This window comes from Schistocerca gregaria, chromosome 2 (genome assembly GCF_023897955.1).
Source record: "Schistocerca gregaria isolate iqSchGreg1 chromosome 2, iqSchGreg1.2, whole genome shotgun sequence".
In the NCBI taxonomy this organism is placed as follows: Eukaryota; Metazoa; Arthropoda; class Insecta; order Orthoptera; family Acrididae; genus Schistocerca; species Schistocerca gregaria.
The window spans coordinates 716688061-716704985 of record NC_064921.1 but is presented as its reverse complement, the minus strand read 5'-3'; the positions used below and the strand labels follow the sequence as shown (position 1 = coordinate 716704985).

Here is a 16925-nt window from a genome sequence, read left to right as displayed (position 1 = left end):
AGTCGTGGAGGATGAACATGCTTCCTTGTACCATCTACTGAAGCACGAAAGAAACAGGAGACGCACCTTCATTGATGGACTTCAGTCTGAAACTGGCGAGACACTCACGACTCAGAGAGACATCGTCAATGCGGTGCACAAATATTACGAAGACCTATACACTGCCAACCCGGTATGTGAAGAGTCCTTCGATGAGTTCCTTCGTTCCATAGCTCCACAGGTCTCGGACGAGGAAAACGAAGACCTTCTCGTTGAGTGTACTAACGAAGATATCCACAGAATCATCTGCAAATCTCCTCTGAGGAAATCGCCGGGACCGGATGGTTTGCCTGTTGAATTTTATAAACGATACTGGCCACTGATTGGTGACATGTTTACCCGAATGACGAACGAGGTGCTTCAGGGAAAGCATTTACCTGCTGTTTTTAAAGAGAGCACAATAGTACTAATCCCAAAAAATGCTGCAAAAAGCAACCTCAACAACTTTCGTCCTATCTCCCTGTTAAACTCCGATTATAAAATCATCGGCAGAATTTTAAACAACAGACTCTCACAGTTGGCCAAAAAGATAGTAAGTCCACACCAGTCCTGTGTGCCTACCAAGAGCATTTTCAAAAGCATAGCTGAATATAGAGATATAATTGCAATCACTGCTGTGACCACCATAAAATGTGCTATCATGTTTATTGACTTCCAGAAAGCATTTGATCGTGTGGATCATAGATTCCTTAGTGCCACACTGAACAAAATAGGTTTTAATGAGCGAGTCGTAAGTGTGATCAGAAATGTTGCAACAGGCATCAGCGCTTGTATATCAGTTAACTGCCAGAGGACAAAGCAGATTCAGATCAGGCGCGGCGTTCCTCAAGGAAGCCCCCTCTCCATGTTCCTATTCGTGCTTTCATTAGAACCTTTCCTCCGCAGTGTTCATGCCACTCTAACTGGCATCACATTATCTGGTCACCGAACAGTCATAAACGCCTATGCCGATGATGTCGGAGTCGTCCTGCGAAATCCCGACGACATTTTGAAATTGGAAACGCTAATTAAAAAGTACTGTAGAGTCTCCGGAGCAGGTGTCAACGCAAACAAAAGCAAACTCCTAAACCTGCGGGGTTTTCAACATACCACCTTAGCCTGGGCCACAATGGTCACCCAATGCAAAGCACTAGGAATAACACTGACACCTTGTCCGTTAAAAATGGCAGCTATCAATTGGAGAAATACGTCGGGACAACTTCTTGGAACAACAAGAGAAAACCTCCACCGTAACATGAACCAAGTTCAGAGGGTGATTTTCATTAACCACTGCATTCTCTCCAGGAGTTACTTTATAGCACAGATCTTCCCACTACCGAAAATGATTGGAAAAAAGATAATGTCTACCATTGCCAGCTATCTTTGGAGAGGGGATATATTCAGAGTCGACGCAAAAACTGCGACCTTAGATCCCAGGAATGGAGGTTTGGGGTTAGTTGACATCAGAAATAAGGCGTCTGCGCTTTTTATAAAAAGGACCGCCACTATCCTTAGCGACCACGCTGATAGCATTACAACTAAATTATTTGAAGTTGTCAGGCCTGCCAGTTTACAGGCGCCGGTGAATGTGCAAAAAATAAATAACCGGCTCCAGTACGTTCGTGTATATTTTGTGGAATTCAGCTATCTCGGCGGTGTCATCATCAACTCACGACGGATCACGGCCCGTGATATTCTGTGCCATCGAAAGAAAATGGAGGGGAGAAACAAATTGGAAAGTAAATACCCACACACTGATTGGGACGCCATATGGAAAAATATTAATATGCGTGGTCTACCATCGGACGTCAAGTCAGCGTGGTATAAAACAGTGAATGAGACCGTAAGCACCAATGAAAGGTTACATGCAATCGGCGTTAGCGACACGAACCTATGTCTCAAATGTAAATTGATCGACACGTTAGTGCACAGATTCACGTGCGGTGGCAATCTACAACTCTGTAATTGGATTAGGGAACAACTGGCTTTTCTTACGAGATCTTCGGTGGAAAATTTTCCCCCTGTTACATTCCTCAGGCCTCAGACTTGCTATTTTCCAGCAGCAAAAAACAACTCGGTCCATTGGTTAATGGGACACTATGTGAATTACGTAATTAATCACCTGGGAAATTACAATTCCACTGATTTTTACATGTACTTGAAGTGTGCTTTTTATAACGCCCTGAAATATAAAGACCACAAGAAAAACTACGGCAATATGCTTAAAATTGTATTCGAGCGACTGGGCATTGGTTGACAAGCCAACGAGATAAACAAAAATCGTTTATTTAAGCGAAACGACGCTTAAACAAAAACAATTGGGGAGAAGTACAATTTTACAGTTTCATATTACAATCACTTATCCTCTGCTGGCAAAGAACGCTATTTTGTTTATTGCACAGAAGAAGCCGAAGCCGAAAGCCAGTATCGCAGGGTTAAAGATAAATTGTTTTCTTATACATTCATTTTATGACTGAGAAGGAAGTCTCATTTGTTTCCATGGAAGGGAACATACTTTTTTATTATTATTATTAATCTCAAGAAGGAAAGGAGGCTACGGAATTAGTGCCTTAACATAAAATTCCTTCTTCACATTCCATGAAGATTTTTCTTTTACAATAAAAAAAAAACAAACAAACAAAAATAATAATAATAACAATAAAAAAACTAAACAGAAATTAAAAAAAATAATATACAGGTTCAGGGTCCACTACTTCCTACAACTTTATTATATATTACAAAGACGTATGCTAGGTTGCCGAGAAGCAGTGGATGAGGAAAAAAAAAAAAAAAAAAAAAAAAAAAAAAAAAAAAAAAAAAAGCACTAAAGCTATAACCTTCAATCTCTATTGCCTCGGCATAACATAAATTTTTTGTTTCAAATGAAGCATCTTTTGGTTCAGGATTTCGAAGGCAAAACAGCATATATCTACGTATACACAAGATGTAAAATTTCTTATTGAAAACTATGATAAAGACACGCCTCAGCAACAGGACTGGGTGGAGACATCGCGGCCAGGCCTCAAGATTTTGACCCCTGCCCGCTTTGCCTCCGCCTGCCTCATGCTGCTTATATAAAAAAAAAAAAAAAAAAAAAAAAATATGGATCAGGCGTCGGACTTCGGTAAAAAAAAAAAAAAAAAAAAAAAAGGGGTATGATTCCTGCTTTGGGTGCAGGAGGTCCCGGGTTCAAATCCCGGACGAGCCCTACCGTTTTGACCGTGCTGAAGAGTAGGTGTAGCTCACCCACGTTTGTAGCTCTGCAATGAAGAACAGATGCGTGCCGCAGCACGCTGTGTGTGGCCCTACGGTCATGAAGGGACCGTTTGATATGGCAAGAATCTGATACCAGTAAATTACATAGGTCGATTTCTGTAGAAGAGCCGACAGTAATCTTGCATGCTACGGAAAACAAAGGTTGTCTTTGCAGAACGTGTGCACCGTGATTGGAGACGAAGCTCAATCGTGGAGCAGTCTACCTTCATCTGATTAGCGACAACGTCAACCAAAGCGTGGGATACAAGACTGAGCGTAGTTAAGAGTTTCTCACTATTAGTTACGTTCACGCTTCAAGAGAGTTGTGACAAGGCGAGTGCAAAGAGCTCAGGAAAGCCAGTATGAAGCGAACTTGAAGTAGTCTTGGAGAAATGGATACTAAATTTTGCCGGCCAGAATGGGGCTACGAGCGTTCTGAGTTACTGAATACCGGTGCACTATGGGAGCAAGAGCATTTGACAGTAAAATAACGCGATATCGGTGTAGCACACGACATTTATTATCCCTGCATACGCAGACGTGACGTTATCTCGGAAATGGAATCCGAAAACGGGTTTAAAAAAAGTCGTGCTTCCGCCCGGGATCGAACCGGGGACCTTCTGCGTGTAAAGCAGACGTGATAACCGCTACACCACGGAAACGACGGTTTTGCCGTTGTACTACCTGGAAAACCGTAGTTCCAACAGATTTTTCCTGCGTAAGCAAGGGCATCGGCTACGAGCTCCGTCCGATTCTAGAAGTTGCTATAGTAAAAGACAACGATAAAAACAATCAAACCGCAACAGCCAGGGAGAACGCTGGGTGAGCAGTAGCTCTGCACGGTGATACCAAGAACGGAGGCGTTACTCATGTGCATCGAGAAGGCTCGTTGGTCTCGGGGTATGATCCCTGCTTCGGGTGCAGGAGGTCCCGGGTTCAAATCCCGGACGAGCCCTTGCGTTTCGTGCAAACGTGTGGCGACTACTGGCATGCCGGCGGCTGTTCCGCGCATTTCCAGCCCTCCAGGTAAGCACAAAAACCAAGTAGCCGCTTCTGAAAGAGTTTCATGTATCATTTGAGCCATCTGCAGCCTGGTGGTTGGACGTTTGAAATTGATTTAAATGTTCACCGTAGAGATTGTAGCAAGTGTCTTGTTGAGTGCGACAAAAATGTGTTTCCGCCCGGAATCGAACCGGTGACGTTCTGCGTGTTGGCAGACGTGATAACCGCTACACCACGGAAACTGCTACGCTGTGAGCTCCACATGTGACACAACTTGAGGACGATCGCAACTTTGGCGTAAAAATCACTTTGCGGAAACGCACAATGCAGGAATTTCGCATTCGTACCTAACAATCGACAGCACCCTTGCCTGTCTGAATGCCACCATGAATAAGAGCCCAAGAAGTCGTCGGCAATGAACGCGGCCGAGTCCTCGGTAGCATCAGCTACTCTTGCTTTCCGTACGAGCTACCGTCAATTCGCGCAGTCGCTATTGCAAATGATGTCACCAAAAGCAATCACTTCGTTAGCGGCAAGGAGCCCGGGCCCAGCGGTAGCTCTACATGGAGGCACCAGCAGCCCCGACAGGCCGCCGCTGGCGCGCCGGCGCCCGGACCCGCGACCCCTAATGACGTTGCAGTCGATGTATTTCTTAATATCGCTTTTCGAAGAAGCAAGCCAGGTGTAAATCACACAGTATTTTACTGATGATCTGGAAACGCAAATTTAGAACAAGTAGAACATTATATAAAATTTTGTTGTGTGGTCGAGCGGTACCCACCCTTCGCTCTTCCCAGATTATCGTTGCTGCGCGGAATGATTGTTAAAGCACCGACGGCTTCAGAGTTCGTCTTCTCCAACGTTTGCTTTTGCAGTACATTCCGCAATCTTTTCGTTATGAGTCGTCTGTTTCGGTTTCCCGATGTAGTTTTGCTCACAGCTCCCGACTTCTCTTAACCCCGAGCCACCACTAGCCGAAAATTCCGCACTGCAGTCTGGTCAATCTGCAGAGCTCGATAAGAGCATCGCGGTCGTTCCTGAGCTAATGAAACGGCCGTATCTGTAGTTGTTCCCAGATGTCTCCCACAGCAACGGCCTCCCGGACGCCTGCATTACAGGAGTACGCCACTACTCCCAGCCATACAATTGCATTTGAAAGCAGAATAACATGAGCTACAGAGCAACTCCGATTTTTGTGTCTGACCTACTTCTAATGATACTGTGGTTGGTTTACTTACTACTATCGCTGCTGGACGAAGCAGACCAGTTGAAAGCCACACGGTATTCTTGTAATGAACAGGTAATGGAAATTTAGGTAAAACGATATCAAAAAAAGTTGCGTGGTGGAGCGACACATACAGTTGGCTCTTCGTAGGTGATCATTGCTGCACGGAATAATTCTTAAGGCACCGACGCCTTCAGGAGTCGTGTTTGGAAGTTTTGCTTGCAGTATATTCCGCTATCTTTTCGTTATGAGTTGGTGTTTCGGATTCCCGGTGTTCTCTTGTTTAGTGCATTTGCCTTCCCTTGACACTGAGAAACCACATGACGAAAGTGAAACACCACCGTCTGTTCATCTGCAGAGCGCGATGAAATTATTCACTCTACATTCATTGCCTTTAATATTCTTGCCATCAGTGGTGGGCGCTGCCTTCAGAAAGCGCTTTTCTTTCTGATTTACATGAAAGTTTGTGTTCCTCGGAGCTGGACTGCTTGGGATTACCTTCACTGCTAGCAGGAGGTGGCTCGTTGGTCTAGGGGTATGATTCCTGCTTTGGGTGCAGGAGGTCCCGGGTTCAAATCCCGGACGAGCCCTACCGTTTTGACCGTGCTGAAGAGTAGGTGTAGCTCACCCACGTTTGTAGCTCTGCAATGAAGAACAGATGCGTGCCGCAGCACGCTGTGTGTGGCCCTACGGTCATGAAGGGACCGTTTGATATGGCAAGAATCTGATACCAGTAAATTACATAGGTCGATTTCTGTAGAAGAGCCGACAGTAATCTTGCATGCTACGGAAAACAAAGGTTGTCTTTGCAGAACGTGTGCACCGTGATTGGAGACGAAGCTCAATCGTGGAGCAGTCTACCTTCATCTGATTAGCGACAACGTCAACCAAAGCGTGGGATACAAGACTGAGCGTAGTTAAGAGTTTCTCACTATTAGTTACGTTCACGCTTCAAGAGAGTTGTGACAAGGCGAGTGCAAAGAGCTCAGGAAAGCCAGTATGAAGCGAACTTGAAGTAGTCTTGGAGAAATGGATACTAAATTTTGCCGGCCAGAATGGGGCTACGAGCGTTCTGAGTTACTGAATACCGGTGCACTATGGGAGCAAGAGCATTTGACAGTAAAATAACGCGATATCGGTGTAGCACACGACATTTATTATCCCTGCATACGCAGACGTGACGTTATCTCGGAAATGGAATCCGAAAACGGGTTTAAAAAAAGTCGTGCTTCCGCCCGGGATCGAACCGGGGACCTTCTGCGTGTAAAGCAGACGTGATAACCGCTACACCACGGAAACGACGGTTTTGCCGTTGTACTACCTGGAAAACCGTAGTTCCAACAGATTTTTCCTGCGTAAGCAAGGGCATCGGCTACGAGCTCCGTCCGATTCTAGAAGTTGCTATAGTAAAAGACAACGATAAAAACAATCAAACCGCAACAGCCAGGGAGAACGCTGGGTGAGCAGTAGCTCTGCACGGTGATACCAAGAACGGAGGCGTTACTCATGTGCATCGAGAAGGCTCGTTGGTCTCGGGGTATGATCCCTGCTTCGGGTGCAGGAGGTCCCGGGTTCAAATCCCGGACGAGCCCTTGCGTTTCGTGCAAACGTGTGGCGACTACTGGCATGCCGGCGGCTGTTCCGCGCATTTCCAGCCCTCCAGGTAAGCACAAAAACCAAGTAGCCGCTTCTGAAAGAGTTTCATGTATCATTTGAGCCATCTGCAGCCTGGTGGTTGGACGTTTGAAATTGATTTAAATGTTCACCGTAGAGATTGTAGCAAGTGTCTTGTTGAGTGCGACAAAAATGTGTTTCCGCCCGGAATCGAACCGGTGACGTTCTGCGTGTTGGCAGACGTGATAACCGCTACACCACGGAAACTGCTACGCTGTGAGCTCCACATGTGACACAACTTGAGGACGATCGCAACTTTGGCGTAAAAATCACTTTGCGGAAACGCACAATGCAGGAATTTCGCATTCGTACCTAACAATCGACAGCACCCTTGCCTGTCTGAATGCCACCATGAATAAGAGCCCAAGAAGTCGTCGGCAATGAACGCGGCCGAGTCCTCGGTAGCATCAGCTACTCTTGCTTTCCGTACGAGCTACCGTCAATTCGCGCAGTCGCTATTGCAAATGATGTCACCAAAAGCAATCACTTCGTTAGCGGCAAGGAGCCCGGGCCCAGCGGTAGCTCTACATGGAGGCACCAGCAGCCCCGACAGGCCGCCGCTGGCGCGCCGGCGCCCGGACCCGCGACCCCTAATGACGTTGCAGTCGATGTATTTCTTAATATCGCTTTTCGAAGAAGCAAGCCAGGTGTAAATCACACAGTATTTTACTGATGATCTGGAAACGCAAATTTAGAACAAGTAGAACATTATATAAAATTTTGTTGTGTGGTCGAGCGGTACCCACCCTTCGCTCTTCCCAGATTATCGTTGCTGCGCGGAATGATTGTTAAAGCACCGACGGCTTCAGAGTTCGTCTTCTCCAACGTTTGCTTTTGCAGTACATTCCGCAATCTTTTCGTTATGAGTCGTCTGTTTCGGTTTCCCGATGTAGTTTTGCTCACAGCTCCCGACTTCTCTTAACCCCGAGCCACCACTAGCCGAAAATTCCGCACTGCAGTCTGGTCAATCTGCAGAGCTCGATAAGAGCATCGCGGTCGTTCCTGAGCTAATGAAACGGCCGTATCTGTAGTTGTTCCCAGATGTCTCCCACAGCAACGGCCTCCCGGACGCCTGCATTACAGGAGTACGCCACTACTCCCAGCCATACAATTGCATTTGAAAGCAGAATAACATGAGCTACAGAGCAACTCCGATTTTTGTGTCTGACCTACTTCTAATGATACTGTGGTTGGTTTACTTACTACTATCGCTGCTGGACGAAGCAGACCAGTTGAAAGCCACACGGTATTCTTGTAATGAACAGGTAATGGAAATTTAGGTAAAACGATATCAAAAAAAGTTGCGTGGTGGAGCGACACATACAGTTGGCTCTTCGTAGGTGATCATTGCTGCACGGAATAATTCTTAAGGCACCGACGCCTTCAGGAGTCGTGTTTGGAAGTTTTGCTTGCAGTATATTCCGCTATCTTTTCGTTATGAGTTGGTGTTTCGGATTCCCGGTGTTCTCTTGTTTAGTGCATTTGCCTTCCCTTGACACTGAGAAACCACATGACGAAAGTGAAACACCACCGTCTGTTCATCTGCAGAGCGCGATGAAATTATTCACTCTACATTCATTGCCTTTAATATTCTTGCCATCAGTGGTGGGCGCTGCCTTCAGAAAGCGCTTTTCTTTCTGATTTACATGAAAGTTTGTGTTCCTCGGAGCTGGACTGCTTGGGATTACCTTCACTGCTAGCAGGAGGTGGCTCGTTGGTCTAGGGGTATGATTCCTGCTTTGGGTGCAGGAGGTCCCGGGTTCAAATCCCGGACGAGCCCTACCGTTTTGACCGTGCTGAAGAGTAGGTGTAGCTCACCCACGTTTGTAGCTCTGCAATGAAGAACAGATGCGTGCCGCAGCACGCTGTGTGTGGCCCTACGGTCATGAAGGGACCGTTTGATATGGCAAGAATCTGATACCAGTAAATTACATAGGTCGATTTCTGTAGAAGAGCCGACAGTAATCTTGCATGCTACGGAAAACAAAGGTTGTCTTTGCAGAACGTGTGCACCGTGATTGGAGACGAAGCTCAATCGTGGAGCAGTCTACCTTCATCTGATTAGCGACAACGTCAACCAAAGCGTGGGATACAAGACTGAGCGTAGTTAAGAGTTTCTCACTATTAGTTACGTTCACGCTTCAAGAGAGTTGTGACAAGGCGAGTGCAAAGAGCTCAGGAAAGCCAGTATGAAGCGAACTTGAAGTAGTCTTGGAGAAATGGATACTAAATTTTGCCGGCCAGAATGGGGCTACGAGCGTTCTGAGTTACTGAATACCGGTGCACCATGGGAGCAAGAGCATTTGACAGTAAAATAACGCGATATCGGTGTAGCACACGACATTTATTATCCCTGCATACGCAGACGTGACGTTATCTCGGAAATGGAATCCGAAAACGGGTTTAAAAAAAGTCGTGCTTCCGCCCGGGATCGAACCGGGGACCTTCTGCGTGTAAAGCAGACGTGATAACCGCTACACCACGGAAACGACGGTTTTGCCGTTGTACTACCTGGAAAACCGTAGTTCCAACAGATTTTTCCTGCGTAAGCAAGGGCATCGGCTACGAGCTCCGTCCGATTCTAGAAGTTGCTATAGTAAAAGACAACGATAAAAACAATCAAACCGCAACAGCCAGGGAGAACGCTGGGTGAGCAGTAGCTCTGCACGGTGATACCAAGAACGGAGGCGTTACTCATGTGCATCGAGAAGGCTCGTTGGTCTCGGGGTATGATCCCTGCTTCGGGTGCAGGAGGTCCCGGGTTCAAATCCCGGACGAGCCCTTGCGTTTCGTGCAAACGTGTGGCGACTACTGGCATGCCGGCGGCTGTTCCGCGCATTTCCAGCCCTCCAGGTAAGCACAAAAACCAAGTAGCCGCTTCTGAAAGAGTTTCATGTATCATTTGAGCCATCTGCAGCCTGGTGGTTGGACGTTTGAAATTGATTTAAATGTTCACCGTAGAGATTGTAGCAAGTGTCTTGTTGAGTGCGACAAAAATGTGTTTCCGCCCGGAATCGAACCGGTGACGTTCTGCGTGTTGGCAGACGTGATAACCGCTACACCACGGAAACTGCTACGCTGTGAGCTCCACATGTGACACAACTTGAGGACGATCGCAACTTTGGCGTAAAAATCACTTTGCGGAAACGCACAATGCAGGAATTTCGCATTCGTACCTAACAATCGACAGCACCCTTGCCTGTCTGAATGCCACCATGAATAAGAGCCCAAGAAGTCGTCGGCAATGAACGCGGCCGAGTCCTCGGTAGCATCAGCTACTCTTGCTTTCCGTACGAGCTACCGTCAATTCGCGCAGTCGCTATTGCAAATGATGTCACCAAAAGCAATCACTTCGTTAGCGGCAAGGAGCCCGGGCCCAGCGGTAGCTCTACATGGAGGCACCAGCAGCCCCGACAGGCCGCCGCTGGCGCGCCGGCGCCCGGACCCGCGACCCCTAATGACGTTGCAGTCGATGTATTTCTTAATATCGCTTTTCGAAGAAGCAAGCCAGGTGTAAATCACACAGTATTTTACTGATGATCTGGAAACGCAAATTTAGAACAAGTAGAACATTATATAAAATTTTGTTGTGTGGTCGAGCGGTACCCACCCTTCGCTCTTCCCAGATTATCGTTGCTGCGCGGAATGATTGTTAAAGCACCGACGGCTTCAGAGTTCGTCTTCTCCAACGTTTGCTTTTGCAGTACATTCCGCAATCTTTTCGTTATGAGTCGTCTGTTTCGGTTTCCCGATGTAGTTTTGCTCACAGCTCCCGACTTCTCTTAACCCCGAGCCACCACTAGCCGAAAATTCCGCACTGCAGTCTGGTCAATCTGCAGAGCTCGATAAGAGCATCGCGGTCGTTCCTGAGCTAATGAAACGGCCGTATCTGTAGTTGTTCCCAGATGTCTCCCACAGCAACGGCCTCCCGGACGCCTGCATTACAGGAGTACGCCACTACTCCCAGCCATACAATTGCATTTGAAAGCAGAATAACATGAGCTACAGAGCAACTCCGATTTTTGTGTCTGACCTACTTCTAATGATACTGTGGTTGGTTTACTTACTACTATCGCTGCTGGACGAAGCAGACCAGTTGAAAGCCACACGGTATTCTTGTAATGAACAGGTAATGGAAATTTAGGTAAAACGATATCAAAAAAAGTTGCGTGGTGGAGCGACACATACAGTTGGCTCTTCGTAGGTGATCATTGCTGCACGGAATAATTCTTAAGGCACCGACGCCTTCAGGAGTCGTGTTTGGAAGTTTTGCTTGCAGTATATTCCGCTATCTTTTCGTTATGAGTTGGTGTTTCGGATTCCCGGTGTTCTCTTGTTTAGTGCATTTGCCTTCCCTTGACACTGAGAAACCACATGACGAAAGTGAAACACCACCGTCTGTTCATCTGCAGAGCGCGATGAAATTATTCACTCTACATTCATTGCCTTTAATATTCTTGCCATCAGTGGTGGGCGCTGCCTTCAGAAAGCGCTTTTCTTTCTGATTTACATGAAAGTTTGTGTTCCTCGGAGCTGGACTGCTTGGGATTACCTTCACTGCTAGCAGGAGGTGGCTCGTTGGTCTAGGGGTATGATTCCTGCTTTGGGTGCAGGAGGTCCCGGGTTCAAATCCCGGACGAGCCCTACCGTTTTGACCGTGCTGAAGAGTAGGTGTAGCTCACCCACGTTTGTAGCTCTGCAATGAAGAACAGATGCGTGCCGCAGCACGCTGTGTGTGGCCCTACGGTCATGAAGGGACCGTTTGATATGGCAAGAATCTGATACCAGTAAATTACATAGGTCGATTTCTGTAGAAGAGCCGACAGTAATCTTGCATGCTACGGAAAACAAAGGTTGTCTTTGCAGAACGTGTGCACCGTGATTGGAGACGAAGCTCAATCGTGGAGCAGTCTACCTTCATCTGATTAGCGACAACGTCAACCAAAGCGTGGGATACAAGACTGAGCGTAGTTAAGAGTTTCTCACTATTAGTTACGTTCACGCTTCAAGAGAGTTGTGACAAGGCGAGTGCAAAGAGCTCAGGAAAGCCAGTATGAAGCGAACTTGAAGTAGTCTTGGAGAAATGGATACTAAATTTTGCCGGCCAGAATGGGGCTACGAGCGTTCTGAGTTACTGAATACCGGTGCACTATGGGAGCAAGAGCATTTGACAGTAAAATAACGCGATATCGGTGTAGCACACGACATTTATTATCCCTGCATACGCAGACGTGACGTTATCTCGGAAATGGAATCCGAAAACGGGTTTAAAAAAAGTCGTGCTTCCGCCCGGGATCGAACCGGGGACCTTCTGCGTGTAAAGCAGACGTGATAACCGCTACACCACGGAAACGACGGTTTTGCCGTTGTACTACCTGGAAAACCGTAGTTCCAACAGATTTTTCCTGCGTAAGCAAGGGCATCGGCTACGAGCTCCGTCCGATTCTAGAAGTTGCTATAGTAAAAGACAACGATAAAAACAATCAAACCGCAACAGCCAGGGAGAACGCTGGGTGAGCAGTAGCTCTGCACGGTGATACCAAGAACGGAGGCGTTACTCATGTGCATCGAGAAGGCTCGTTGGTCTCGGGGTATGATCCCTGCTTCGGGTGCAGGAGGTCCCGGGTTCAAATCCCGGACGAGCCCTTGCGTTTCGTGCAAACGTGTGGCGACTACTGGCATGCCGGCGGCTGTTCCGCGCATTTCCAGCCCTCCAGGTAAGCACAAAAACCAAGTAGCCGCTTCTGAAAGAGTTTCATGTATCATTTGAGCCATCTGCAGCCTGGTGGTTGGACGTTTGAAATTGATTTAAATGTTCACCGTAGAGATTGTAGCAAGTGTCTTGTTGAGTGCGACAAAAATGTGTTTCCGCCCGGAATCGAACCGGTGACGTTCTGCGTGTTGGCAGACGTGATAACCGCTACACCACGGAAACTGCTACGCTGTGAGCTCCACATGTGACACAACTTGAGGACGATCGCAACTTTGGCGTAAAAATCACTTTGCGGAAACGCACAATGCAGGAATTTCGCATTCGTACCTAACAATCGACAGCACCCTTGCCTGTCTGAATGCCACCATGAATAAGAGCCCAAGAAGTCGTCGGCAATGAACGCGGCCGAGTCCTCGGTAGCATCAGCTACTCTTGCTTTCCGTACGAGCTACCGTCAATTCGCGCAGTCGCTATTGCAAATGATGTCACCAAAAGCAATCACTTCGTTAGCGGCAAGGAGCCCGGGCCCAGCGGTAGCTCTACATGGAGGCACCAGCAGCCCCGACAGGCCGCCGCTGGCGCGCCGGCGCCCGGACCCGCGACCCCTAATGACGTTGCAGTCGATGTATTTCTTAATATCGCTTTTCGAAGAAGCAAGCCAGGTGTAAATCACACAGTATTTTACTGATGATCTGGAAACGCAAATTTAGAACAAGTAGAACATTATATAAAATTTTGTTGTGTGGTCGAGCGGTACCCACCCTTCGCTCTTCCCAGATTATCGTTGCTGCGCGGAATGATTGTTAAAGCACCGACGGCTTCAGAGTTCGTCTTCTCCAACGTTTGCTTTTGCAGTACATTCCGCAATCTTTTCGTTATGAGTCGTCTGTTTCGGTTTCCCGATGTAGTTTTGCTCACAGCTCCCGACTTCTCTTAACCCCGAGCCACCACTAGCCGAAAATTCCGCACTGCAGTCCGGTCAATCTGCAGAGCTCGATAAGAGCATCGCGGTCGTTCCTGAGCTAATGAAACGGCCGTATCTGTAGTTGTTCCCAGATGTCTCCCACAGCAACGGCCTCCCGGACGCCTGCATTACAGGAGTACGCCACTACTCCCAGCCATACAATTGCATTTGAAAGCAGAATAACATGAGCTACAGAGCAACTCCGATTTTTGTGTCTGACCTACTTCTAATGATACTGTGGTTGGTTTACTTACTACTATCGCTGCTGGACGAAGCAGACCAGTTGAAAGCCACACGGTATTCTTGTAATGAACAGGTAATGGAAATTTAGGTAAAACGATATCAAAAAAAGTTGCGTGGTGGAGCGACACATACAGTTGGCTCTTCGTAGGTGATCATTGCTGCACGGAATAATTCTTAAGGCACCGACGCCTTCAGGAGTCGTGTTTGGAAGTTTTGCTTGCAGTATATTCCGCTATCTTTTCGTTATGAGTTGGTGTTTCGGATTCCCGGTGTTCTCTTGTTTAGTGCATTTGCCTTCCCTTGACACTGAGAAACCACATGACGAAAGTGAAACACCACCGTCTGTTCATCTGCAGAGCGCGATGAAATTATTCACTCTACATTCATTGCCTTTAATATTCTTGCCATCAGTGGTGGGCGCTGCCTTCAGAAAGCGCTTTTCTTTCTGATTTACATGAAAGTTTGTGTTCCTCGGAGCTGGACTGCTTGGGATTACCTTCACTGCTAGCAGGAGGTGGCTCGTTGGTCTAGGGGTATGATTCCTGCTTTGGGTGCAGGAGGTCCCGGGTTCAAATCCCGGACGAGCCCTACCGTTTTGACCGTGCTGAAGAGTAGGTGTAGCTCACCCACGTTTGTAGCTCTGCAATGAAGAACAGATGCGTGCCGCAGCACGCTGTGTGTGGCCCTACGGTCATGAAGGGACCGTTTGATATGGCAAGAATCTGATACCAGTAAATTACATAGGTCGATTTCTGTAGAAGAGCCGACAGTAATCTTGCATGCTACGGAAAACAAAGGTTGTCTTTGCAGAACGTGTGCACCGTGATTGGAGACGAAGCTCAATCGTGGAGCAGTCTACCTTCATCTGATTAGCGACAACGTCAACCAAAGCGTGGGATACAAGACTGAGCGTAGTTAAGAGTTTCTCACTATTAGTTACGTTCACGCTTCAAGAGAGTTGTGACAAGGCGAGTGCAAAGAGCTCAGGAAAGCCAGTATGAAGCGAACTTGAAGTAGTCTTGGAGAAATGGATACTAAATTTTGCCGGCCAGAATGGGGCTACGAGCGTTCTGAGTTACTGAATACCGGTGCACTATGGGAGCAAGAGCATTTGACAGTAAAATAACGCGATATCGGTGTAGCACACGACATTTATTATCCCTGCATACGCAGACGTGACGTTATCTCGGAAATGGAATCCGAAAACGGGTTTAAAAAAAGTCGTGCTTCCGCCCGGGATCGAACCGGGGACCTTCTGCGTGTAAAGCAGACGTGATAACCGCTACACCACGGAAACGACGGTTTTGCCGTTGTACTACCTGGAAAACCGTAGTTCCAACAGATTTTTCCTGCGTAAGCAAGGGCATCGGCTACGAGCTCCGTCCGATTCTAGAAGTTGCTATAGTAAAAGACAACGATAAAAACAATCAAACCGCAACAGCCAGGGAGAACGCTGGGTGAGCAGTAGCTCTGCACGGTGATACCAAGAACGGAGGCGTTACTCATGTGCATCGAGAAGGCTCGTTGGTCTCGGGGTATGATCCCTGCTTCGGGTGCAGGAGGTCCCGGGTTCAAATCCCGGACGAGCCCTTGCGTTTCGTGCAAACGTGTGGCGACTACTGGCATGCCGGCGGCTGTTCCGCGCATTTCCAGCCCTCCAGGTAAGCACAAAAACCAAGTAGCCGCTTCTGAAAGAGTTTCATGTATCATTTGAGCCATCTGCAGCCTGGTGGTTGGACGTTTGAAATTGATTTAAATGTTCACCGTAGAGATTGTAGCAAGTGTCTTGTTGAGTGCGACAAAAATGTGTTTCCGCCCGGAATCGAACCGGTGACGTTCTGCGTGTTGGCAGACGTGATAACCGCTACACCACGGAAACTGCTACGCTGTGAGCTCCACATGTGACACAACTTGAGGACGATCGCAACTTTGGCGTAAAAATCACTTTGCGGAAACGCACAATGCAGGAATTTCGCATTCGTACCTAACAATCGACAGCACCCTTGCCTGTCTGAATGCCACCATGAATAAGAGCCCAAGAAGTCGTCGGCAATGAACGCGGCCGAGTCCTCGGTAGCATCAGCTACTCTTGCTTTCCGTACGAGCTACCGTCAATTCGCGCAGTCGCTATTGCAAATGATGTCACCAAAAGCAATCACTTCGTTAGCGGCAAGGAGCCCGGACCCAGCGGTAGCTCTACATGGAGGCACCAGCAGCCCCGACAGGCCGCCGCTGGCGCGCCGGCGCCCGGACCCGCGACCCCTAATGACGTTGCAGTCGATGTATTTCTTAATATCGCTTTTCGAAGAAGCAAGCCAGGTGTAAATCACACAGTATTTTACTGATGATCTGGAAACGCAAATTTAGAACAAGTAGAACATTATATAAAATTTTGTTGTGTGGTCGAGCGGTACCCACCCTTCGCTCTTCCCAGATTATCGTTGCTGCGCGGAATGATTGTTAAAGCACCGACGGCTTCAGAGTTCGTCTTCTCCAACGTTTGCTTTTGCAGTACATTCCGCAATCTTTTCGTTATGAGTCGTCTGTTTCGGTTTCCCGATGTAGTTTTGCTCACAGCTCCCGACTTCTCTTAACCCCGAGCCACCACTAGCCGAAAATTCCGCACTGCAGTCCGGTCAATCTGCAGAGCTCGATAAGAGCATCGCGGTCGTTCCTGAGCTAATGAAACGGCCGTATCTGTAGTTGTTCCCAGATGTCTCCCACAGCAACGGCCTCCCGGACGCCTGCATTACAGGAGTACGCCACTACTCCCAGCCATACAATTGCATTTGAAAGCAGAATAACATGAGCTACAGAGCAACTCCGATTTT

At 47.7% G+C, this 16925-nt stretch overlaps 14 non-coding genes across 14 annotated transcripts; 9 read left to right on the top strand and 5 right to left on the bottom strand.

The window, feature by feature from the left end:
- Positions 1–3862: 3862 nt before the first annotated feature.
- On the bottom strand, positions 3863–3935 carry Trnav-uac (transfer RNA valine (anticodon UAC)). Its single transcript has one exon. It is a non-coding gene; the product is annotated as a tRNA-Val (tRNA).
- Positions 3936–4156: 221 nt separating this feature from the next.
- Positions 4157–4228, top strand: Trnap-cgg (transfer RNA proline (anticodon CGG)). Its single transcript has one exon. It is a non-coding gene; the product is annotated as a tRNA-Pro (tRNA).
- Positions 4229–6018: 1790 nt separating this feature from the next.
- On the top strand, positions 6019–6090 carry Trnap-ugg (transfer RNA proline (anticodon UGG)). Its single transcript has one exon. It is a non-coding gene; the product is annotated as a tRNA-Pro (tRNA).
- Positions 6091–6726: 636 nt separating this feature from the next.
- Positions 6727–6799, bottom strand: Trnav-uac (transfer RNA valine (anticodon UAC)). The gene has a single exon. It is a non-coding gene; the product is annotated as a tRNA-Val (tRNA).
- Positions 6800–7020: 221 nt separating this feature from the next.
- Positions 7021–7092, top strand: Trnap-cgg (transfer RNA proline (anticodon CGG)). The gene has a single exon. It is a non-coding gene; the product is annotated as a tRNA-Pro (tRNA).
- A 1790-nt stretch (positions 7093–8882) lies between these two features.
- Trnap-ugg (transfer RNA proline (anticodon UGG)) lies at positions 8883–8954 on the top strand. The gene has a single exon. It is a non-coding gene; the product is annotated as a tRNA-Pro (tRNA).
- A 636-nt stretch (positions 8955–9590) lies between these two features.
- Positions 9591–9663, bottom strand: Trnav-uac (transfer RNA valine (anticodon UAC)). The gene has a single exon. It is a non-coding gene; the product is annotated as a tRNA-Val (tRNA).
- A 221-nt stretch (positions 9664–9884) lies between these two features.
- On the top strand, positions 9885–9956 carry Trnap-cgg (transfer RNA proline (anticodon CGG)). Its single transcript has one exon. It is a non-coding gene; the product is annotated as a tRNA-Pro (tRNA).
- A 1790-nt stretch (positions 9957–11746) lies between these two features.
- Trnap-ugg (transfer RNA proline (anticodon UGG)) lies at positions 11747–11818 on the top strand. The gene has a single exon. It is a non-coding gene; the product is annotated as a tRNA-Pro (tRNA).
- A 636-nt stretch (positions 11819–12454) lies between these two features.
- On the bottom strand, positions 12455–12527 carry Trnav-uac (transfer RNA valine (anticodon UAC)). The gene has a single exon. It is a non-coding gene; the product is annotated as a tRNA-Val (tRNA).
- A 221-nt stretch (positions 12528–12748) lies between these two features.
- Trnap-cgg (transfer RNA proline (anticodon CGG)) lies at positions 12749–12820 on the top strand. The gene has a single exon. It is a non-coding gene; the product is annotated as a tRNA-Pro (tRNA).
- Positions 12821–14610: 1790 nt separating this feature from the next.
- On the top strand, positions 14611–14682 carry Trnap-ugg (transfer RNA proline (anticodon UGG)). Its single transcript has one exon. It is a non-coding gene; the product is annotated as a tRNA-Pro (tRNA).
- A 636-nt stretch (positions 14683–15318) lies between these two features.
- Positions 15319–15391, bottom strand: Trnav-uac (transfer RNA valine (anticodon UAC)). Its single transcript has one exon. It is a non-coding gene; the product is annotated as a tRNA-Val (tRNA).
- Positions 15392–15612: 221 nt separating this feature from the next.
- On the top strand, positions 15613–15684 carry Trnap-cgg (transfer RNA proline (anticodon CGG)). Its single transcript has one exon. It is a non-coding gene; the product is annotated as a tRNA-Pro (tRNA).
- Positions 15685–16925: the final 1241 nt, after the last annotated feature.